Below are 20752 nucleotides of genomic sequence, written 5' to 3'. Positions count from 1 at the left end.
CAGCAGCCCCTCAGGATCCTGGAACAAGAACATTTTCAGTGGGGACACAGCCCCTTCTTATACTGACAAATCCTTTGTTACAATGTGCAGGGTGGGGGGAAAACCAGTTGCAGCTGGTTCTGGAGCACTCTTGATGGCCCAACCACCCATTTCTTTCACTGGGGAGGCTAGGGTCATTAGACACACCACAGGGGGGCGGAGCCAGCATTGTGTGGGGAAAACCCAGCCCATCCAGGACACAGGTACACTCCTCCCACACATCACTCATGCTAATCTCCCACTCACCACCGGGCAGACCCATCCAGACTTCCTGGAGCCTGGCATGCCAGCCAGCTCCAGCCAATCACGCTCCAGCACCCTCACTGCACACATATCTCAATGTCCAGAAGTAGCACTTCCCAACTAGACACACACATGCCGCAGACACCATCTCGCAGCATTCACTCTCACGAGTTTATACATACCAACCTCGGGCCTGTACTCCCCACGCATCAGGAACTACCAGGGACACACACATTCCCCATGCATTCCTATGGGAGGGCAGGCCAGCCATACTACATGCGCGCACTTTCACTCTGGGGCCCAGGGAAAAGTGCGCAGAGACCCAAAAATCACTGACACAGGGTCACAAATAAGGCAAAAAGTCTAGGGGTGAACCTGCCCTGCGGGCCAAGTCCAACAGTAATTATGTAGCATATTATACGGCACTGAGTGGTATTATGTGAAGTGTATTTACGTTGCATTGAGAAGAGTAATTATATGGGGTGTAATTACGTGGCACTGAGTGGTAATATGGGGAGTGTATGTTGCATTCAGTAGAGTGTACTTATGTGGCACTGAGTGGGATTTGGAGTGAATCTTGCATTGAGTGCAGTGTAATTATGTGGTGTGTAATTATGTGGCACTCAGTAGTATTTGGAGTGTATGTTGCATGGAGTGCAGTGTAAATATGTAATATGTAATTTTGTGGCACTGAGTCGTATTGTTTGGAGTGTATATGGCATTGAGTGCAGTGTAACTATGTAGCATATAATTATGTGGCGCTGAGTGGTATTTGGAGTGTATGTTGCATTGAGAGCTGGGTAATTATGTGGCAGCGCAGTGTGTGAGGCAGCGCAGTGTGTGTGGGTGTGTGAGAGAGGCAGCGCAGTGTGTGTGTGTGTGTGTGTGTGTGAGGCAGTGCAGTGTGTGTGTGTGAGGCAGCGCATTGTGTGTGTGTGAGGCAGTGTTTGTGTGTGAGGCAGCGTGTGAGTGAGGCAGCGCAGTGTGTGTGTGTGTGTGTGTGAGGCAGCGTGTGTGTGTTTGAGGAAGTGCAATGTGTGTGTGTGTGTGTGTGTGTGTGTGGCAGCGCAGTGTGTGTGTGAGGCAGTGCAGTGTGTGTGAGGCAGTGCAGTGTGTGTGAGGCAGCGCAGTGTGTGAGGTAGTGCAGTGTGTGTGAGGCAGTGCAGTGTGTGTGAGGCAGTGCAGTGTGTGAGGTAGTGCAGTGTGTGTGAGGCTGCGCAGTGTGTGTGTGCGTGAGGCAGCACAGTGTGTGTGAGGCAGCACAGTGTGTGTGAGGCAGCGCAGTGTGTGTGAGGCAGCGCAATGTGTGTGAGGCAGCGCAATGTGTGTGAGGCAGCGCAATGTGTGTGAGGCAGCGCAATGTGTGTGAGGCAGCGCAATGTGTGTGAGGCAGCGCAATGTGTGTGAGGCAGCGCAGTGTGTGAGGCAGCGCAGTGTGTGTGAGGCAGCGCAGTGTGTGTGAGGCAGCGCAGTGTGTGTGAGGCAGCGCAGTGTGTGTGAGGCAGCGCAGTGTGTGTGAGGCAGCGCAGTGTGTTGAAGCAGCGCAGTGTGTGTGAGGCAGCGCAGTGTGTGTGAGGCAGCACAGTGTGTGTGAGGCAGCGCAGTGTGTGAGGCAGCGCAGTGTGTGAGGCAGCACAGTGTGTGTGAGGCAGTGCAATGTGTAGCAGGGCAGTGTGTGCGTGATGCAGCGCAGTGTGTGTGTGAGGCAGTGTAGTATGTGTGTCATAGGGCAGTGTGTGTGTGTAACAGCGCAGTGTGTGTGATAGGACAGTGTGAGTGACACACAGCAGTGTGTGGCTCCATACTGTGTTTGTGAGGCAGCGCAGTGTGACTGTGTGTGAGGCAGTGCAGTGTGTGTGTGAGGCAGCGCAGTGTGTGTGTGTGAGGCAGCGCAGTGTGTGTGTGTGAGGCAGCGCAGTGTGTGTGTGTGAGGCAGCGCAGTGTGTGTGTGCGTGAGGCAGCGCAGTGTGTGTGTGTGAGAGGCAGTGCAGTGTGTGTGTGAGGCAGTGCAGTGTGTGTGTGTGAGGCAGCGCAGTGTGTGTGAGGCAGCGCAGTGTGTGTGAGGCAGCGCAGTGTGTGTGAGGCAGCGCAGTGTGTGTGAGGCAGCGCAGTGTGTGTGAGGCAGCGCAGTGTGTGTGAGGCAGCGCAGTGTGTGTGAGGCAGCGCAGTGTGTGTGAGGCAGCGCAGTGTGTGTGTGTGTGAGGCAGCGCAGTGTGTGTGTGAGGCAGCGCAGTGTGTGTGTGTGTGAGGCAGCGCAGTGTGTGTGTGTGTGTGTGAGGCAGCGCAGTGTGTGTGTGTGAGGCAGCGCAGTGTGTGTGTATGAGAGGCAGCGCGGTGTGTGAGAGGCAGCGCAGTGTGTGTGAGGGAGGGCAGCGCAGTGTGTGTGAGGGAGGGCAGCGCAGTGTGTGTGAGGGAGGGCAGCGCAGTATGTGTGTGAGGCAGCGCAGTGTGTGTGAGGCAGCGCAGTGTGTGTGAGGCAGCGCAGTGTGTGTGAGGCAGCGCAGTGTGTGTGTGAGGCAGCGCAGTGTGTGTGAGGCAGCGCAGTGTGTGTGAGGCAGCGCAGTGTGTGTGTGAGGCAGCGCAGTGTGTGTGTGAGGCAGCGCAGTGTAGATAGAGTGTATTTATGTTGCATTGAGTAGTGTAAGTATGAGGTGTGTAATTATACGGCACTGAGTGGTATTATGTGAAGTGTATTTACGTTGCATTGAGAAGAGTAATTATATGGGGTGTAATTACGTGGCACTGAGTGGTAATATGGGGAGTGTATGTTGTATTCAGTAGAGTAATTATGTGGCACTGAGTGGTATTTGGAGTGTATGTTGCATTGAGTGCAGTGTAATTATGTAGCATAATATACGGCACTGAGTGGTATTATGTGAAGTGTATTTACGTTGCATTGAGAAGAGTAATTATATGGGGTGTAATTACGTGGCACTGAGTGGTAATATGGGGAGTGTATGTTGCATTCAGTAGAGTGTACTTATGTGGCACTGAGTGGGATTTGGAGTGAATGTTGCATTGAGTGCAGTGTAATTATGTGGTGTGTAATTATGTGGCACTCAGTAGTATTTGGAGTGTATGTTGCATGGAGTGCAGTGTAAATATGTAATATGTAATTTTGTGGCACTGAGTCGTATTGTTTGGAGTGTATATGGCATTGAGTGCAGTGTAACTATGTAGCATATAATTATGTGGCACTGAGTGGTATTTGGAGTGTATGTTGCATTGAGAGCTGGGTAATTATGTGGCAGCGCAGTGTGTGAGGCAACGCCGTGTGTGTGTGTGTGTGTGTGAGGCAGCGCAGTGTGTGTGTGTGTGTGTGTGTGCGGCAGCGCATTGTGTGTGTGTGTGAGGCAGTGTTTGTGTGTGAGGCAGCGTGTGAGTGAGGCAGCGCAGTGTGTGTGTGTGTGTGAGGCAGCGTGTGTGTGTTTGAGGAAGTGCAATGTGTGTGTGTGTGTGTGTGTGTGAGGCAGCGCAGTGTGTGTGTGTGTGTGTGGCAGCGCAGTGTGTGTGTGAGGCAGTGCAGTGTGTGTGAGGCAGCGCAGTGTGTGAGGTAGTGCAGTGTGTGTGAGGCAGTGCAGTGTGTGAGGTAGTGCAGTGTGTGTGAGGCTGCGCAGTGTGTGTGTGCGTGAGGCAGCACAGTGTGTGTGAGGCAGCCCAGTGTGTGTGAGGCAGCGCAGTGTGTGTGAGGCAGCGCAATGTGTGTGAGGCAGCGCAATGTGTGTGAGGCAGCGCAGTGTGTGTGAGGCAGCGCAGTGTGTGTGGCAGCGCAGTGTGTTGAAGCAGCGCAGTGTTGAGGCAGCGCAGTGTGTTGAAGCAGCGCAGTGTGTGTGAGGCAGCGCAGTGTGTGTGAGGCAGCGCAGTGTGTGTGAGGCAGCGCAGTGTGTGTGAGGCAGCGCAGTGTGTGTGAGGCAGCGCAGTGTGTGTGAGGCAGTGCAATGTGTAGCAGGGCAGTGTGTGCGTGATGCAGCGCAGTGTGTGTGTGAGGCAGTGTAGTATGTGTGTCATAGGGCAGTGTGTGTGTGTAACAGCGCAGTGTGTGTGATAGGACAGTGAGTGACACACAGCAGTGTGTGGCTCCATACTGTGTTTGTGAGGCAGCGCAGTGTGACTGTGTGTGAGGCAGCGCAGTGTGTGTGTGAGGCAGCGCAGTGTGTGTGTGTGAGGCAGCGCAGTGTGTGTGTGTGTGAGGCAGCGCAGTGTGTGTGTGTGTGAGGCAGCGCAGTGTGTGTGTGCGTGAGGCAGCGCAGTGTGTGTGTGTGAGAGGCAGTGCAGTGTGTGTGTGAGGCAGCGCAGTGTGTGTGAGGCAGCGCAGTGTGTGTGAGGCAGCGCAGTGTGTGTAAGGCAGCGCAGTGTGTGTGAGGCAGCGCAGTGTGTGTGAGGCAGCGCAGTGTGTGTGAGGCAGCGCAGTGTGTGTGAGGCAGCGCAGTGTGTGTGAGGCAGCGCAGTGTGTGTGAGGCAGCGCAGTGTGAGTGTGTGTGAGGCAGCGCAGTGTGTGTGTGTGAAGCAGCGCAGTGTGTGTGTGTGTGTGTGTGTGTGTGTGAGGCAGCGCAGTGTGTGTGTGTGTGTGTGAGGCAGCGCAGTGTGTGTGTGTGAGGCAGCGCAGTGTGTGTGTATGAGAGGCAGCGCGGTGTGTGAGAGGCAGCGCAGTGTGTGTGAGGGAGGGCAGCGCAGTGTGTGTGAGGGAGGGCAGCGCAGTGTGTGTGAGGGAGGGCAGCGCAGTGTGTGTGAGGGAGGGCAGCGCAGTATGTATGTGAGGCAGCGCAGTGTGTGTGAGGCAGCACAGTGTGTGTGTGAGGCAGTGTGTGTGTGAGGCAGCGCAGTGTGTGTGAGGCAGCGCAGTGTGTGTGAGGCAGTGCAGTGTGTGTGTGAGGCAGCGCAGTGTGTGTGTGAGGCAGCGCAGTGTGTGTGTGAGGCAGCGCAGTGTGTGTGTGAGGCAGCGCAGTGTGTGTGTGAGGCAGCGCAGTGTGTGTGTGAGGCAGGGCAGTGTGTGTGTGAGGCAGCGCAGTGTGTGTGTGAGGCAGCGCAGTGTGTGTGTGTGTGAGGCAGCGCAGTGTGTGTGTGTGTGAGGCAGCGCAGTGTGTGTGTGAGGCAGCGCAGTGTGTGTGTGTGTGAGGCAGCGCAGTGTGTGTGTGTGTGAGGCAGCACAGTGTGTGTGTGTGTGTGTGAGGCAGCGAAGTGTGTGTGTGTGAGGCAGCGCAGTGTGTGTGAGGCAGCGCAGTGTGTGTGTGTGAGGCAGCGCAGTGTGTGTGTGTGAGGCAGCGCAGTGTGTGAGGCAGCGCAGTGTGTGAGGCAGCGCAGTGTGTGTGTGAGGCAGCGTAGTGTGTGTGTGTGAGGCAGCGCAGTTTGTGTGAGGCAGCGCAGTGTGTGTGTGTGTGAGGCAGCGCAGTGTGTGTGTGTGTAAGGCAGCGCAGTGTGTGTGAGGCAGCGCAGTGTGTGTGAGGCAGCGCAGTGTGTGTGAGGCAGCGCAGTGTGTGTGAGGCAGCGCAGTGTGTGTGAGGCAGCGCAGTGTGTGTGAGGCAGCGCAGTGAGTGTGAGGCAGCGCAGTGTGTGTGTGTGAGGCAGCGTAGTGTGTGTGTGTGAGGCAGCGCAGTTTGTGTGAGGCAGCGCAGTGTGTGTGTGAGGCAGCGCAGTTTGTGTGAGGCAGCGCAGTGTGTGTGTGAGGCAGCGCAGTGTGTGTGTGAGGCAGGGCAGTGTGTGTGTGAGGCAGCGCAGTGTGTGTGTGTGTGTGTGTGTGTGTGTGTGTGAGGCAGCGTAGTGTGTGTGTGTGAGGCAGCGCAGTTTGTGTGAGGCAGCGCAGTGTCCAATGTGTGGAAGGCCCTGGTTACTTCAGCATGAATGACGCATTTGCACTTCATAGCAGCTAGATTTAGACCTGCACTGCAGGATTATAAACCCCTTGGAAGCCCTTGAATCGTCTGTACATCCAGTTCTAGGGTCACAAGACGCATTCTGTTGTTTTATCTATTTCCAATGCACGTGGCTGTGTTTAAATGTGACGGGGTTCTGCTTGGCCCAAAACATGGGCTTCAAACGTCTGGTCGCAGAGCGGTGCAGCCGCCTGCAGGCTGGAAGCACACGGCTTGACATGGAATGATTTACATTTAAACAAAAATAAAATCAATGGGTTTACATAGGTTACGACTGCCCTATATGAACACGGTGACAGAGACTGGAAAACAACTGCTTGATTGCTGGTAGGTAGAGAAATGCATTTATAGGAAAACGTGTTTATTTTCGATTTTTTGACAACATAATATATCAAAGTAATATAGATACACCTAAAAAACTGATTCTGCGCGAGCCACTGCCGCCGATTTTGCAGTTTCCTACCTAACCTTCGTAAATAGTGTATAGCCACCGGTTTTACCAATCAACGCAGTAGTGCTTATTTTATCAACTGAGGTAAGATGAAACTTTGAGCAGTGACTCGCATTGTAACATGCTACTTGCACACTGTAGATGGGGCTACCCGCTCAGATGTTTTACCTGCGTTGGAACCTGTGGCTGAAAGTCCCCCACACATGTGTTTTAAAGGGTTGGAGCCTGTAGGTGTGACCACAAAGATCTCCGCAGTGGGCGTATCACGCCTCTGGTCCACTACAGATGTGTTTTTTTTTTTCTAAGGAGACATTTCAGATAAAACGTGAAACCCTGTCGCTGTTACTTATAAGACAGCTCCAATGGTGAGGGTTCTGGAAGGGCATGGTCTTTTTTTACGTAACCCCTTGGGCGTGCCCACCACCATGCAGCAGAAAGAAAAACAAGCATAATCATGGTGGGTGAGAGATAGGAACAGGGGGAGGGGGCAGGGGTGAGTGTTCGAAACAAAGTGGAGGGTGTGAGGTGGGAACAGGGCGGAGGGTTGAGAAGAGGTTGGAGGTGATGAGAAACGGGAGAGGGTGAAAGTGAGAGATGGGTGGAGGGTGAGTGATGAGAAGAGGGTGCAAAGATGAGAGGAAGACAATAGTGAGGTGGATGTGACATATAGGAGCGGGGTGCGGAGGCTGGGGATGGGGTACAGTGCGCAGAGTTAAGAAAGTAACAATAGTGTGAGGTACCAGGAGAGGGAAAGGAACCGGACGGATGAGTGAGAGAAATAAAGAACAGTGGCCGAGGAGTTCGGATTGGGACAGTGCGGAGGTAGAGGTGGATGAGTTGAGAAAGAAACAAGCGGGTGGGGAAGAGATGCTTGGGGTAGTAATAGACACCGTAAGGGTAGATGGGTGAGGGATCGGTGGATAGGTGAGGGACTGACGGATAGACCGGCGAGAGTCCTGGTCGGGTGATTGACGGGTAGAATGGAGAGAGAGGAGGCGAGATGATTAGGAGAAGCAGTTAAGAAAAGTGAGAGAGGTGGGTGCAGAGGTGAGAGCGATAAGTGGATGGGGGACTGCAGGAGGGAGCGGAGGGCTGATGGGTGAGTGCACAAATTGAGGGATGAAAAGCGTAGGAGTGACTACTTGGGGAGGAATGAGCGGTTGGAAAGTGTTAAGGGGTGGGGGGAGGAGTGGAACGGTCCAATGGTCGAAGGATGTGTGGTTGAGTAGAGGGAGCCCGGGTGGAGCCGTAGCGCATGGCTGACAGTGGTGAAAGGGGGAGACCTGCAAGAATGTTGTGATGGGCGGAGGGGGAGGCAGGGTAAAAGTGTGAGCGGCTTAGGCAGGACGAAAGGCTGAAGTGTGTGGGAAGAAGTTAAGAGAAACTAGGAAAGGCTATAAACCTCCGATGTTTGGCATTCTGTAGCCCCACGGACAGAAATATGCAGAGAAGGATACGGTTGTGAAAGAACATGCTGACCAGTTAGAATAGAAAACAAGAAATAAAGATTATTTCAAAGTTACCTTGGCGGGGCTTGCTGGGCATGCTTGTGTGCTTCCCAGAGAGACAGGAGATTGGGAAACGCACGCGCGCGGCCGGCGCCGATCGCTTTCCAGAGCGTGCGCGTGACATCTCCTGTCTCCTGGGAAGCAGACCCGACAGCATTAGTATCGCGCCTGCGCGATGGCATATGGCTTCGCCATATGCATCGCAGGCGCGAGACCTAAAAAACAGTGAAAGACATAAAACCAACAATGAGCAGCTATCCGAGGTAAAACACATAAATAAAACGTTATCAATTTTCAAGACACCATATCTCAGCAATAAAAACAGTTGTTTTTCAAGGTGCATAGGGCCCTTTTTTAATGCAAACTTTCTTGGCTACACATCAGTGTGTAAACCAGAGCATGTACACTTTAGATAAAGTGCATAATAGCTTTCCACTGAAACTACAGGTTTCAAAACATTAGATAAAGTGCATGGTGGCTTTCCACTGAAACTGACAGGTTTCAATCAAGAGCAATTCATTTTCTTATCAATGGCTTCCTGGAAAAATTTTAAATTCAGCTGATGAATAAATGCTGGCTTAATATTGATGTCGATATTCTGCCCTCAATATTCTTGTACCACAATATAGTCTTATAGTCTGTCGATATTCTTTCCTCGTTATTCCTGTACTATGTCGTTGGTGTCCATATTCTGTCCCCAGTGGTCTAACACAAACTGATGAAGCCCCCCTGCAGAATGTGGTGAGGGACGTTTGAGACTCTCAAATCGCGCATATACTCATGTGTTTTAGGCTGATTGGAGCTCACTGGAGGGTGTGGGCCCCTCTACATCACAGGTGGTTCAGGAGCCTGCATTATGTCCCTTCCTTGAGGACTTGCGACAGAACTTTAGAAGGGGCTTTGGAGCAGTTTAATGCCACCGTTAGGTGTTGTCCAGAGGCTTCCTGCTTTACGAAAGAGCAAGTTCATCCAACACATGTTCACTTGCCCCAGTGTGTCTGAGATGTATCTGTCAATACATGAGTGACATAACTGAAGCCCTCTAAGGACACATTACCACAACATAACATGTGCATTTGTAAAGTGCACGTTCACACAGAAGGGTATCTTGGTGCTGAGTAACAGATGTTTGTTACCCAACTCAATGGTACTCTATTATCGACCTCTGAAGGATAAAAGGCTGAGTGGAACTGCCAGGATTAGATCCTGTACCCATGAGGCCAAACACAGACTCCTTACAGTGAACGCATTAGTCTACAAGCCACCAGACCCAGCACTCTGAATGGTGCTTCCTGCATTATAGTTCTGTTCTACTCTATGCCCTCAGGGCAGCTCCCTGAGGTTGTATCTCAAAGACCCCACAGTAGTTTTACCCTTGTTGGTTTCCAGACTACAAACCACATTCGGTTCAGACACCTGCCCTGGAACAATGAACTGGCAGAAGTCAGTTTGGCTGTATGGGCAGCGTCCTCTTCACCTCTACCCACAGGCTTGGGACATCCAGCCCGGTACCAACCAGTATTCACCCCTCAAACAATAGGCTGCTCCCCTCTCTGGGTGCTTGAGTCCCAAGGAGGAGGAGCTGGTGAAGCTTCTCCCTCTTCTTGTGGATGGAGTTACCAGCTATTAAGATGGCCCACCATGTGCTTGGCCTGGCTACTGGCCGGTGCCTACCAGTTTGGATAAGTACTGGCTCGAACTAGTCAGCAAATTCTATTCACCTCAACCTCGACTGAAGCTCGGCAGCACAAGCCCAGAGACTGAGTAACCAGAAAAGGGATGTGTAGATGCTGCTTCTGTCTAGAGGGTGGAAGAGGCCTAGACCCCTTTCGGGACCTGTTGTAATTTCTCTTGTGGGCCTAAAGCCCTCCCCCTGCTTCTGATTTGTTTGTTTCAGTGTGTATTGAAATCCTTGCTTCCTAGTGATCACCCTTGCCTCTTTGTCCCTCCTTTTTTAGGTCTCGCCTAAGCTATTGCGTAAACAATGCTTTGGTGAGTTATTAAGAAAGGGGCTTTCAAAAGTGCTCCCAAAGGCTGCAGGCGGATCGGGTACAGTGCATGTGCGCCGGGCGGGTGCACCATTTGTCATCCTGCAGCCTTTGGGAGCACTTTCGCGGCCGCTTTGATGTTCTCAGTGAGCCCTGCAGCCACTGAGAACATCAAAGCGGCCGCGAAAGTGCTCACCATTTGCCATCCGAAACCCTCACTTTACTGCTTTGCTTGTTAATTATTGTGTCAGGGCGTTAGGTTTTACTTTTACCACTGCTAGACATCCGGTAACCCTGACAAGGGATGCACACAGGTTTCCATTCCAGACGCTCCATTTTTAATCTGCATTCCTTGGTCCTTCCTGACGTGCGCAGCAGGGACAGGGTTTTTATAATCTGCGCAATGCAGAGAGCTTGTTTTTTACAGACAACACCCCAGCTGCTTTTGACCCACCATGTCCTTCTCCTTCCTCGGTTTTACCCAGCCCCCTGCTTAAGCCATGTCCTGAGCCCTCACTCGTGTACCCGAAGGCACTGGAGAGATTTACATGAGCACCATGTACATTGTCCTGACACTTACACTTTTCCCCTTTTTTAAAATTACACTGGAGCGATTAATTGATTTTCCCAGGATCAAGGCATGTCGAGCAAACGCCGAGAGTTGAACCCAGTTACTGGGTCAGCAGCTCTACCAAAGGCATGTATTCATTGTGTAAACCCACTAGCCCCTGACCCGCTTGCCACCATGGTTTTTGTTAGAAATGGGATTTCCGGTTGGCTAAGGTTTGCGCCAAAGCCAGGCAGAAACCACCACTCTAGTCAGGGCAAGGGAGTTACACGCCAAAGGTAACCCCTGCTCAACCTCTAGGCAATGTGACACTAGCAGTAAGGCTTATCCCGGAGGCAATGTAAGTTAAGTACCCAGCAACAACACCCAAGGCCCACCACAAAGAAAACTCCACACAAGGTTATATATAAAAATAGCCTTTGTATTATAGCAAATACATTAGATAAAAATCACACACTTTACACTGTGCCAACAGGCACGGGCAGAATTTACAGGGGGATTATGTACAGGGGACAGGGCCACATGGACCACTGTCAGGAATAAGCACTTTTAGAACTAGTACCTGGTAGAAATAGCACTTTGTAGGAATAACACTTAGCACATAGCACATATAATAACTGTAGCACCAAATAACAAATGTAGCGCACAACCAGTAACCACTGGTAGAAGGTAAGTACACGCTACGCAATCTTAAACACCTTAGGCAAATATTATGCAGGGACACAACCTCACTAGCAAAACCTATATTAGGAAAAACAACCTGCTAGCATAAACATACATTCAGAGGTATAGGCATAAAGCATTAAAACTGATGCAGAAATGACATTAGGAAAGTATCACATTTGCTTCAAAAGGATCACATAGGGCATCTACATGTACCCCTCGCAAGGGCACAACACATGAAACCTGTCCCTAGGCCAACTTGGCCTCTCAGGGGCTAGAACGCCCTGTGTCCACAATGTCAGGGCAGGCTGCGCAGGCAGCCAAGAAAGGATTCGCAAAGGCCCTAAACATAGCAGCTGCCCACTAAGTTCAGCTGTAGGACCTGAGCCTGGCACCAGGGTGCCTCCTGGCTCTCCTGTGGGACTCAATGAAAACAGAACCCTTAGGGGCCTTGTGGGCTCTCCGCAATAACAGGTCCAAAATCACGTGGGTGTCCCGCTCTGGGGACTCGGGAAACAAATGCCCCTCTCGTTGGAGCCTCGTGGTCTCTGAAGAAACTGTGTGCCCGGGAGCCTTGTGGGCTCTGAAGAAAATGCTGCCCACTGTGGGGGGAGTGGCCTGCTGCCAGCCGGGGCCCCTCTACCTTCCGAAATGCCCCCTTCGGTGGAGCTTCTCGTGCTCTAAAGAAATGCCCCCTTCCGTGGAGCCTCTCGGGCTCTAAATCACTAGGAGGGGAAGTGCGGGCACCGGCAATGCACCCCAACGCCCCCCTTTCGACAACACTGTCCCAAGGATCCCCCACTCACCGGTGAGACTGTGGGGCTCCCCTGGCACTGCTCCGATCTTGGTCCACGCTGGCGGCCTCTGTATGAGAGCTCCCGCTCCTCAGGGCTCTCTCTGCACTCCTCCTGCGCTCTCCGTGGTTCTCCCTCGCTCTTGGGAGCCCCGGGGGAGTTGCTGGCTTTCCTTCTCTGAAGCAGGAGCACGGGGTAGGCTCCCGCGGCTTCCTGCTGTTCTGCTTCCAGCTCAGGGCCCGCCCCCATCACAACTAGGGCTGCCTGACTTCCTGTTTCATGTTTTTGGTGTCCCGGGCCGGCAGCGGTGAATCAGCCACAAAGGAGGGGTAGAAGGTCGGCGATTCTGAAGCAGGCAGGGCGGGGTGGCACCCGAGTAAATAAGTGATAAAACAGGGTGAGCACCCGTATTAAAGTATCCACAATACCCAAAGACGCAGTGTGGGCACCTGTGCTGCAAACCATCCAAAAGGGGGGAATCCCCACACCGGGAAATCCCTTGAGATAGGGATCACAGCCTCCTCGAGTCAAGCGCTGCAGGGACAAATAAAGCACTCCCAGCGGTGCCAGGGTACAACACCCGAAGACTTCGAGTTCTCCTGTTCCGGACTACAGAAACACAGAGTCTTCTAGGTGAAATCAAAGATCGTATTTATTGGCTGCAGCCAGTAACCGGTATCTTAGAAGTACAACAACGTGTATATTCTCAGGAGACTGCTCAATCTTACAAAGCCAGCCTTCCCTTTTTATACAAAATATTATGCTTTAGCCAAACATTCCTTATTTTACAGTTGACCATTCACATATTTCCACTACAAAGAAAAAGCAGAGTCATGATGACAAGCCCATATTTTAGTTTGCCCAACCCATAATCAACTATCCGGCAAGGACCAGTATTTCCATCAGATATCGTCGGACCCCCAATAAAAACGGGCACCTCCTCATCGTAAAGTAAGGCATAAAGAAAGAAACAGAGACAGGTGTGTGTAAGATTAGACATGGCCGGTGTGCGATGAAAAGGTTTACGATATGTGCGCCTTGATGCTAATCTCATTCGGCCACTGGGAAAAGAACTAGCCGAACAGGTTTGGCTTCAGGCAGTGGACTCAGCTCGCCCAGGTCACAGAAGAGTCAGCAAAGGTATACGTGTCCTTCTGACTCGATCTCCGCTTCAGTCATTGTGCCTAGGTGAGGGCCATCACAAAATGGCTGCCGCTCACAAAATCGAACCCGAGGCTTCAGGATGGAAACTCTGAATTCGGGGTGACTACGTCACTCGAATATGACGAAAATGCTTGTACATAGTATCTCAATCATTACCAGTCTGCCAATACCAAAATCGTCATGATACGACGATGTTTATAACACGGGTCCAGAATCTTCAGTATTACAGTACTTCCACACCAGACACAGTAACGCTGCACACATCATTGCGCAGCATTTAATCAAACAAGTCCGTACATACCAAACTCGAGCCTGCACTCCCCACGCATCCGGAACTAACATGGACACAAACATTCCCCATGCATTCCTAAGGGAGGGCAGGCCAACCTTACCATACGCACGCACTTTACCCTGGGACTCAGTGGTAAAGTGCGCAAAAAACAAAAATCACTGACACCAAGTCACACTAACAAGCAAATAGTTTAGGGGTGAACCTGCCAGATGGCGAAGTCCAACAGTTTTAAACAAGCCCTCCTGCTTTTTTAAACACAACCTCATTCTGCTCCCTGTAGTGGCATAATGAAATTTGAACCCCCCTGTTAGAATTGGGGGTCTCTGGTTAGCTTAGGTATGTACTTGCGACAAGCAGGGACCCTCTCCTCTAAGTCAGGGCAAAGGATTACTTTTAGGAAATAACCCCTGCTCACCCTCTAGGTAGTGTGACGCAAGCAGTCAAGGCTACTCTCTGGAGTACATAGGATTAAGCATTTGAAGCATTGCCCACAATGATCACCAACTCACCACACAGAGGCCCGAGACTGTAGTTTTGTAAAAATATATTCCTTTATATGAAAACTCTTAATCAAGCTTGTAAATACAGTTTTTAACTGTTTCAGGAGGACTCCAGTTACTTTTAAAATTACATAAATAAACTCTTAAGCAGGCTTTGAATGCAGGTTTTACAACTCCAGTTACACTCAATATGCATATATATTAGTATTGCAAGGTTCAGTCTTGCCACAGTTCTTAGTACTGCAAGGTTCAGTCTTGCCACAGTTCATAGTATTGCAAGGTTCAGTCTTGCCACGGTTCTTAGTATTGCAAGGTTCAGTCTTGCCACAGTTAGTATTGCAAGGTTCAGTCTTTCCACAGTTCGTATTGCAAGGTTCAGTCTTGCCACAGTTCATAGTATTGCAAGGTTCAGTCTTGCCACGGTTCTTAGTACTGCAAGGTTCAGTCTTGCCACAGTTCATAGTATTGCAAGGTTCAGTCTTGCCACAGTTCTTAATATTGCATGGTTCAGTCTTGCCACAGTTCTTAGTATTGCAAGGTTCAGTCTTTCCACAGTTCGTATTGCAAGGTTCAGTCTTGCCACAGTTCATAGTATTGCAAGGTTCAGTCTTGCCACAGTTCTTAGTATTACAAGGTTCAGTCTTGCCACGGTTCATAGTATTGCAAGGTTCAGTCTTGCCACAGTTCATAGTATTCCAAGGTTTAGTCTTTCCACAGTTTTTAGTATTGCAAGGTTCAGTCTTGCCACAGTTCATAGTATTCCAAGGTTCAGTCTTGCCACGGTTCTTAGTATTGCAAGGTTCAGTCTTGCCACAGTTCTTAGTATTGCAAGGTTCAGTCTTTCCACAGTTTTTAGTATTGCAAGGTTCAGTCTTGCCACATTTCATAGTATTGCAAGGTTCAGTCTTTCCACAGTTCTTAGTATTGCAAGGTTCAGTCTTGCCACAGTTCATAGCATTGCAAGGTTCAGTCTTGCCACAGTTCTTAGTATTGCAAGGTTCAGTCTTGCCACAGTTCTTAGTATTGCAAGGTTCAGTCTTGCCACAGTTAGTATTGCAAGGTTCAGTCTTGCCACGGTTCTTAGTATTGCAAGGTTCAGTCTTGCCACGGTTCTTAGCATTGCAATGTACAGTCTTGCCACAGTTCTTAGTATTGCAAGGGTCAGTCTTGCCACAGTTCTTAGTATTGCAAGGTTCAGTCTTTCCACAGTTAGTATTGCAAGGTTCAGTCTTGCCACAGTTAGTATTGCAAGGTTCAGTCTTGCCACAGTTCTTAGTATTGCAAGGTTCAGTCTTGCCACAGTTAGTATTGCAAGGTTCAGTCTTGCCACAGTTCATAGTATTGCAAGGTTCAGTCTTTCCACAGTTCATAGTATTGCAAGGTTCAGTGTTGCCACAGTTCTTAGCATTGCAATGTACAGTCTTGCCACAGTTCTTAGTATTGCAAGGGTCAGTCTTGCCACAGTTCTTAGTATTGCAAGGTTCAGTCTTTCCACAGTTAGTATTGCAAGGTTCAGTCTTGCCACAGTTAGTATTGCAAGGTTCAGTCTTGCCACAGTTCTTAGTATTGCAAGGTTCAGTCTTGCCACAGTTAGTATTGCAAGGTTCAGTCTTTCCACAGTTCTTAGTATTGCAAGGTTCATTCTTGCCACAGTTCATAGTATTGCAAGGTTCAGTCTTGCCACAGTTCTTAGTATTGCAAGGTTCAGTCTTGCCACAGTTCTTAGTATTGCAAGGTTCAGTCTTGCCACAGTTAGAATTGCAAGGTTCAGTCTTGCCACAGTTCTTAGTATTGCAAGGTTCAGTCTTGCCACAGTTAGTATTGCAAGGTTCAGTCTTTCCACAGTTCATAGTATTGCAAGGTTCAGTCTTTCCACAGTTCATAGTTTTGCAAGGTTCAGTCTTTCCACAGTTCTTAGTATTGCAAGGTTCAGTCTTGCCACAGTTAGTATTGCAAGGTTCAGTCTTGCCACAGTTCTTAGTATTGCAAGGTTCAGTCTTGCCACAGTTCTTAGTATTGCAAGGTTCAGTCTTGCCACAGTTAGTATTGCAAGGTTGAGTCTTGCCACGGTTCTTAGTATTGCAAGGTTCAGTCTTGCCACAGTTCTTAGTATTGCAAGGTTCAGTCTTGCCACAGTTCATAGAATTGCAAGGTTCAGTCTTGACAGTTCTTAGTATTGCAAGGCTCAGTCTTGCCACAGTTCATAGTATTGCAAGGCTCAGTCTTGCCACAGTTCATAGTATTGCAAGGTTCAGTCTTTCCACAGTTCATAGTATGGCAAGGTTCAGTCTTGCCACAGTTCTTAGCATTGCAATGTACAGTCTTGCCACAGTTCTTAGTATTGCAAGGGTCAGTCTTGCGACAGTTCTTAGTATTGCAAGGTTCAGTCTTGCCACAGTTAGTATTGCAAGGTTCAGTCTTGCCACAGTTAGTATTGCAAGGTTCAGTCTTGCCACAGTTCTTAGTATTGCAAGGTTCAGTCTTGCCACAGTTAGTATTGCAAGGTTCAGTCTTTCCACAGTTCTTAGCATTGCAATGTACAGTCTTGCCACAGTTCTTAGTATTGCAAGGGTCAGTCTTGCCACAGTTCTTAGTATTGCAAGGTTCAGTCTTGCCACAGTTAGTATTGCAAGGTTCAGTCTTGCCACAGTTAGTATTGCAAGGTTCAGTCTTGCCACAGTTCTTAGTATTGCAAGGTTCAGTCCTGCCACAGTTAGTATTGCAAGGTTCAGTCTTTCCACAGTTCTTAGTATTGCAAGGTTCAGTCTTGCCACAGTTCATAGTATTGCAAGGTTCAGTCTTGCCACAGTTCTTAGTATTGCAAGGTTCAGTCTTGCCACAGTTCTTAGTATTGCAAGGTTCAGTCTTGCCACAGTTAGTATTGCAAGGTTCAGTCTTGCCACAGTTCTTAGTATTGCAAGGTTCAGTCTTGCCACAGTTAGTATTGCAAGGTTCAGTCTTTCCACAGTTCATAGTATTGCAAGGTTCAGTCTTTCCACAGTTCATAGTTTTGCAAGGTTCAGTCTTTCCACAGTTCTTAGTATTGCAAGGTTCAGTCTTGCCACAGTTAGTATTGCAAGGTTCAGTCTTGCCACAGTTCTTAGTATTGCAAGGTTCAGTCTTGCCACAGTTCTTAGTATTGCAAGGTTCAGTCTTGCCACAGTTAGTATTGCAAGGTTGAGTCTTGCCACGGTTCTTAGTATTGCAAGGTTCAGTCTTGCCACAGTTCTTAGTATTGCAAGGTTCAGTCTTGCCACAGTTCATAGAATTGCAAGGTTCAGTCTTGACAGTTCTTAGTATTGCAAGGTTCAGTCTTGCCACAGTTCATAGTATTGCAAGGTTCAGTCTTTCCACAGTTCATAGTATTGCAAGGTTCAGTCTTGCCACAGTTCTTAGCATTGCAATGTACAGTCTTGCCACAGTTCTTAGTATTGCAAGGGTCAGTCTTGCCACAGTTCTTAGTATTGCAAGGTTCAGTCTTGCCACAGTTAGTATTGCAAGGTTCAGTCTTGCCACAGTTAGTATTGCAAGGTTCAGTCTTGCCACAGTTCTTAGTATTGCAAGGTTCAGTCTTGCCCCAGTTAGTATTGCAAGGTTCAGTCTTTCCACAGTTCTTAGTATTGCAAGGTTCAGTCTTGCCACAGTTCATAGTATTGCAAGGTTCAGTCTTGCCACAGTTAGTATTGCAAGGTAGAGTCTTGCCACGGTTCTTAGTATTGCAAGGTTCAGTCTTGCCACGGTTCTTAGTATTGCAAGGTTCAGTCTTGCCACAGTTCATAGTATTGCAAGGTTCAGTCTTGCCACAGTTCTTAGTATTGCAAGGTTCAGTCTTTCCACAGTTCATAGTATTGCAAGGTTCAGTCTTGCCACAGTTCTTAGCATTGCAATGTACAGTCTTGCCACAGTTCTTAGTATTGCAAGGGTCAGTATTGCCACAGTTCTTAGTATTGCAAGGTTCAGTCTTGCCACAGTTAGTATTGCAAGGTTCAGTCTTGCCACAGTTAGTATTGCAAGGTTCAGTCTTGCCACAGTTCTTAGTATTGCAAGGTTCAGTCTTGCCACAGTTAGTATTGCAAGGTTCATTCTTGCCACAGTTCTTAGTATTGCAAGGTTCAGTCTTGCCACAGTTAGTATTGCAAGGTTCATTCTTGCCACAGTTCTTAGTATTGCAAGGTTCAGTCTTGCCACAGTTAGTATTGCAAGGTTCATTCTTGCCACAGTTCTTAGTATTGCAAGGTTCAGCCTTTCCACAGTTCATAGTATTGCAAGGTTCAGTCTTTCCACAGTTCTTATTATTGCAAGGTTCAGTCTTGCCACAGTTCTTAGTATTGCAAGGTTCAGTCTTGCCACAGTTCTTAGTATTGCAAGGTTCAGTCTTGCCACAGTTAGTATTGCAATGTACAGTCTTGCCACAGTTCTTAGTATTGCAAGGGTCAGTCTTGCCACAGTTCTTAGTATTGCAAGGTTCAGTCTTTCCACAGTTAGTATTGCAAGGTTCAGTCTTGCCACAGTTAGTATTGCAAGGTTCAGTCTTGCCACAGTTCTTAGTATTGCAAGGTTCAGTCTTGCCACAGTTAGTATTGCAAGGTTCAGTCTTTCCACAGTTCTTAGTATTGCAAGGTTCAGTCTTGCCACAGTTCATAGTATTGCAAGGTTCAGTCTTGCCACAGTTCTTAGTATTGCAAGGTTCAGTCTTGCCACAGTTCTTAGTATTGCAAGGTTCAGTCTTGCCACAGTTAGAATTGCAAGGTTCAGTCTTGCCACAGTTCTTAGTATTGCAAGGTTCAGTCTTGCCACAGTTAGTATTGCAAGGTTCAGTCTTTCCACAGTTCATAGTATTGCAAGGTTCAGTCTTTCCACAGTTCATAGTTTTGCAAGGTTCAGTCTTTCCACAGTTCTTAGTATTGCAAGGTTCAGTCTTGCCACAGTTAGTATTGCAAGGTTCAGTCTTGCCACAGTTCTTAGTATTGCAAGGTTCAGTCTTGCCACAGTTCTTAGTATTGCAAGGTTCAGTCTTGCCACAGTTAGTATTGCAAGGTTGAGTCTTGCCACGGTTCTTAGTATTGCAAGGTTCAGTCTTGCCACAGTTCTTAGTATTGCAAGGTTCAGTCTTGCCACAGTTCATAGAATTGCAAGGTTCAGTCTTGACAGTTCTTAGTATTGCAAGGCTCAGTCTTGCCACAGTTCATAGTATTGCAAGGTTCAGTCTTTCCACAGTTCATAGTATGGCAAGGTTCAGTCTTGCCACAGTTCTTAGCATTGCAATGTACAGTCTTGCCACAGTTCTTAGTATTGCAAGGGTCAGTCTTGCGACAGTTTTTAGTATTGCAAGGTTCAGTCTTGCCACAGTTAGTATTGCAAGGTTCAGTCTTGCCACAGTTAGTATTGCAAAGTTCAGTCTTGCCACAGTTCTTAGTATTGCAAGGTTCAGTCTTGCCACAGTTAGTATTGCAAGGTTCAGTCTTTCCACAGTTCTTAGCATTGCAATGTACAGTCTTGCCACAGTTCTTAGTATTGCAAGGGTCAGTCTTGCCACAGTTCTTAGTATTGCAAGGTTCAGTCTTGCCACAGTTAGTATTGCAAGGTTCAGTCTTGCCACAGTTAGTATTGCAAGGTTCAGTCTTGCCACAGTTCTTAGTATTGCAAGGTTCAGTCTTGCCACAGTTAGTATTGCAAGGTTCAGTCTTTCCACAGTTCTTAGTATTGCAAGGTTCAGTCTTGCCACAGTTCATAGTATTGCAAGGTTCAGTCTTGCCACAGTTCTTAGTATTGCAAGGTTCAGTCTTGCCACAGTTCTTAGTATTGCAAGGTTCAGTCTTGCCACAGTTAGTATTGCAAGGTTCAGTCTTGCCACAGTTCTTAGTATTGCAAGGTTCAGTCTTGCCACAGTTAGTATTGCAAGGTTCAGTCTTTCCACAGTTCATAGTATTGCAAGGTTCAGTCTTTCCACAGTTCATAGTTTTGCAAGGTTCAGTCTTTCCACAGTTCTTAGTATTGCAAGGTTCAGTCTTGCCACAGTTAGTATTGCAAGGTTCAGTCTTGCCACAGTTCTTAGTATTGCAAGGTTCAGTCTTGCCACAGTTCTTAGTATTGCAAGGTTCAGTCTTGCCACAGTTAGTATTGCAAGGTTGAGTCTTGCCACGGTTCTTAGTATCGCAAGGTTCAGTCTTGCCACAGTTCTTAGTATTGCAAGGTTCAGTCTTGCCACAGTTCATAGAATTGCAAGGTTCAGTCTTGACAGTTCTTAGTATTTCAAGGTTCAGTCTTGCCACAGTTAGTATTGCAAGGTTCAGTCTTTCCACAGTTCATAGTATTGCAAGGTTCAGTCTTGCCACAGTTCTTAGCATTGCAATGTACAGTCTTGCCACAGTTCTTAGTATTGCAAGGGTCAGTCTTGCCACAGTTCTTAGTATTGCAAGGTTCAGTCTTGCCACAGTTAGTATTGCAAGGTTCAGTCTTGCCACTGTTAGTATTGCAAGGTTCAGTCTTGCCACAGTTCTTAGTATTGCAAGGTTCAGTCTTGCCACAGTTAGTATTGCAAGGTTCAGTCTTTCCACAGTTCTTAGTATTGCAAGGTTCAGTCTTGCCACAGTTCATAGTATTGCAAGGTTCAGTCTTGCCACAGTTAGTATTGCAAGGTAGAGTCTTGCCACGGTTCTTAGTATTGCAAGG

The sequence above is a fragment of the Lissotriton vulgaris genome, unplaced genomic scaffold (assembly GCF_964263255.1).
Source record: "Lissotriton vulgaris unplaced genomic scaffold, aLisVul1.2 SCAFFOLD_303, whole genome shotgun sequence".
Taxonomy (NCBI): domain Eukaryota; kingdom Metazoa; phylum Chordata; class Amphibia; order Caudata; family Salamandridae; genus Lissotriton; species Lissotriton vulgaris.
This window is presented reverse-complemented; position numbering follows the sequence as displayed.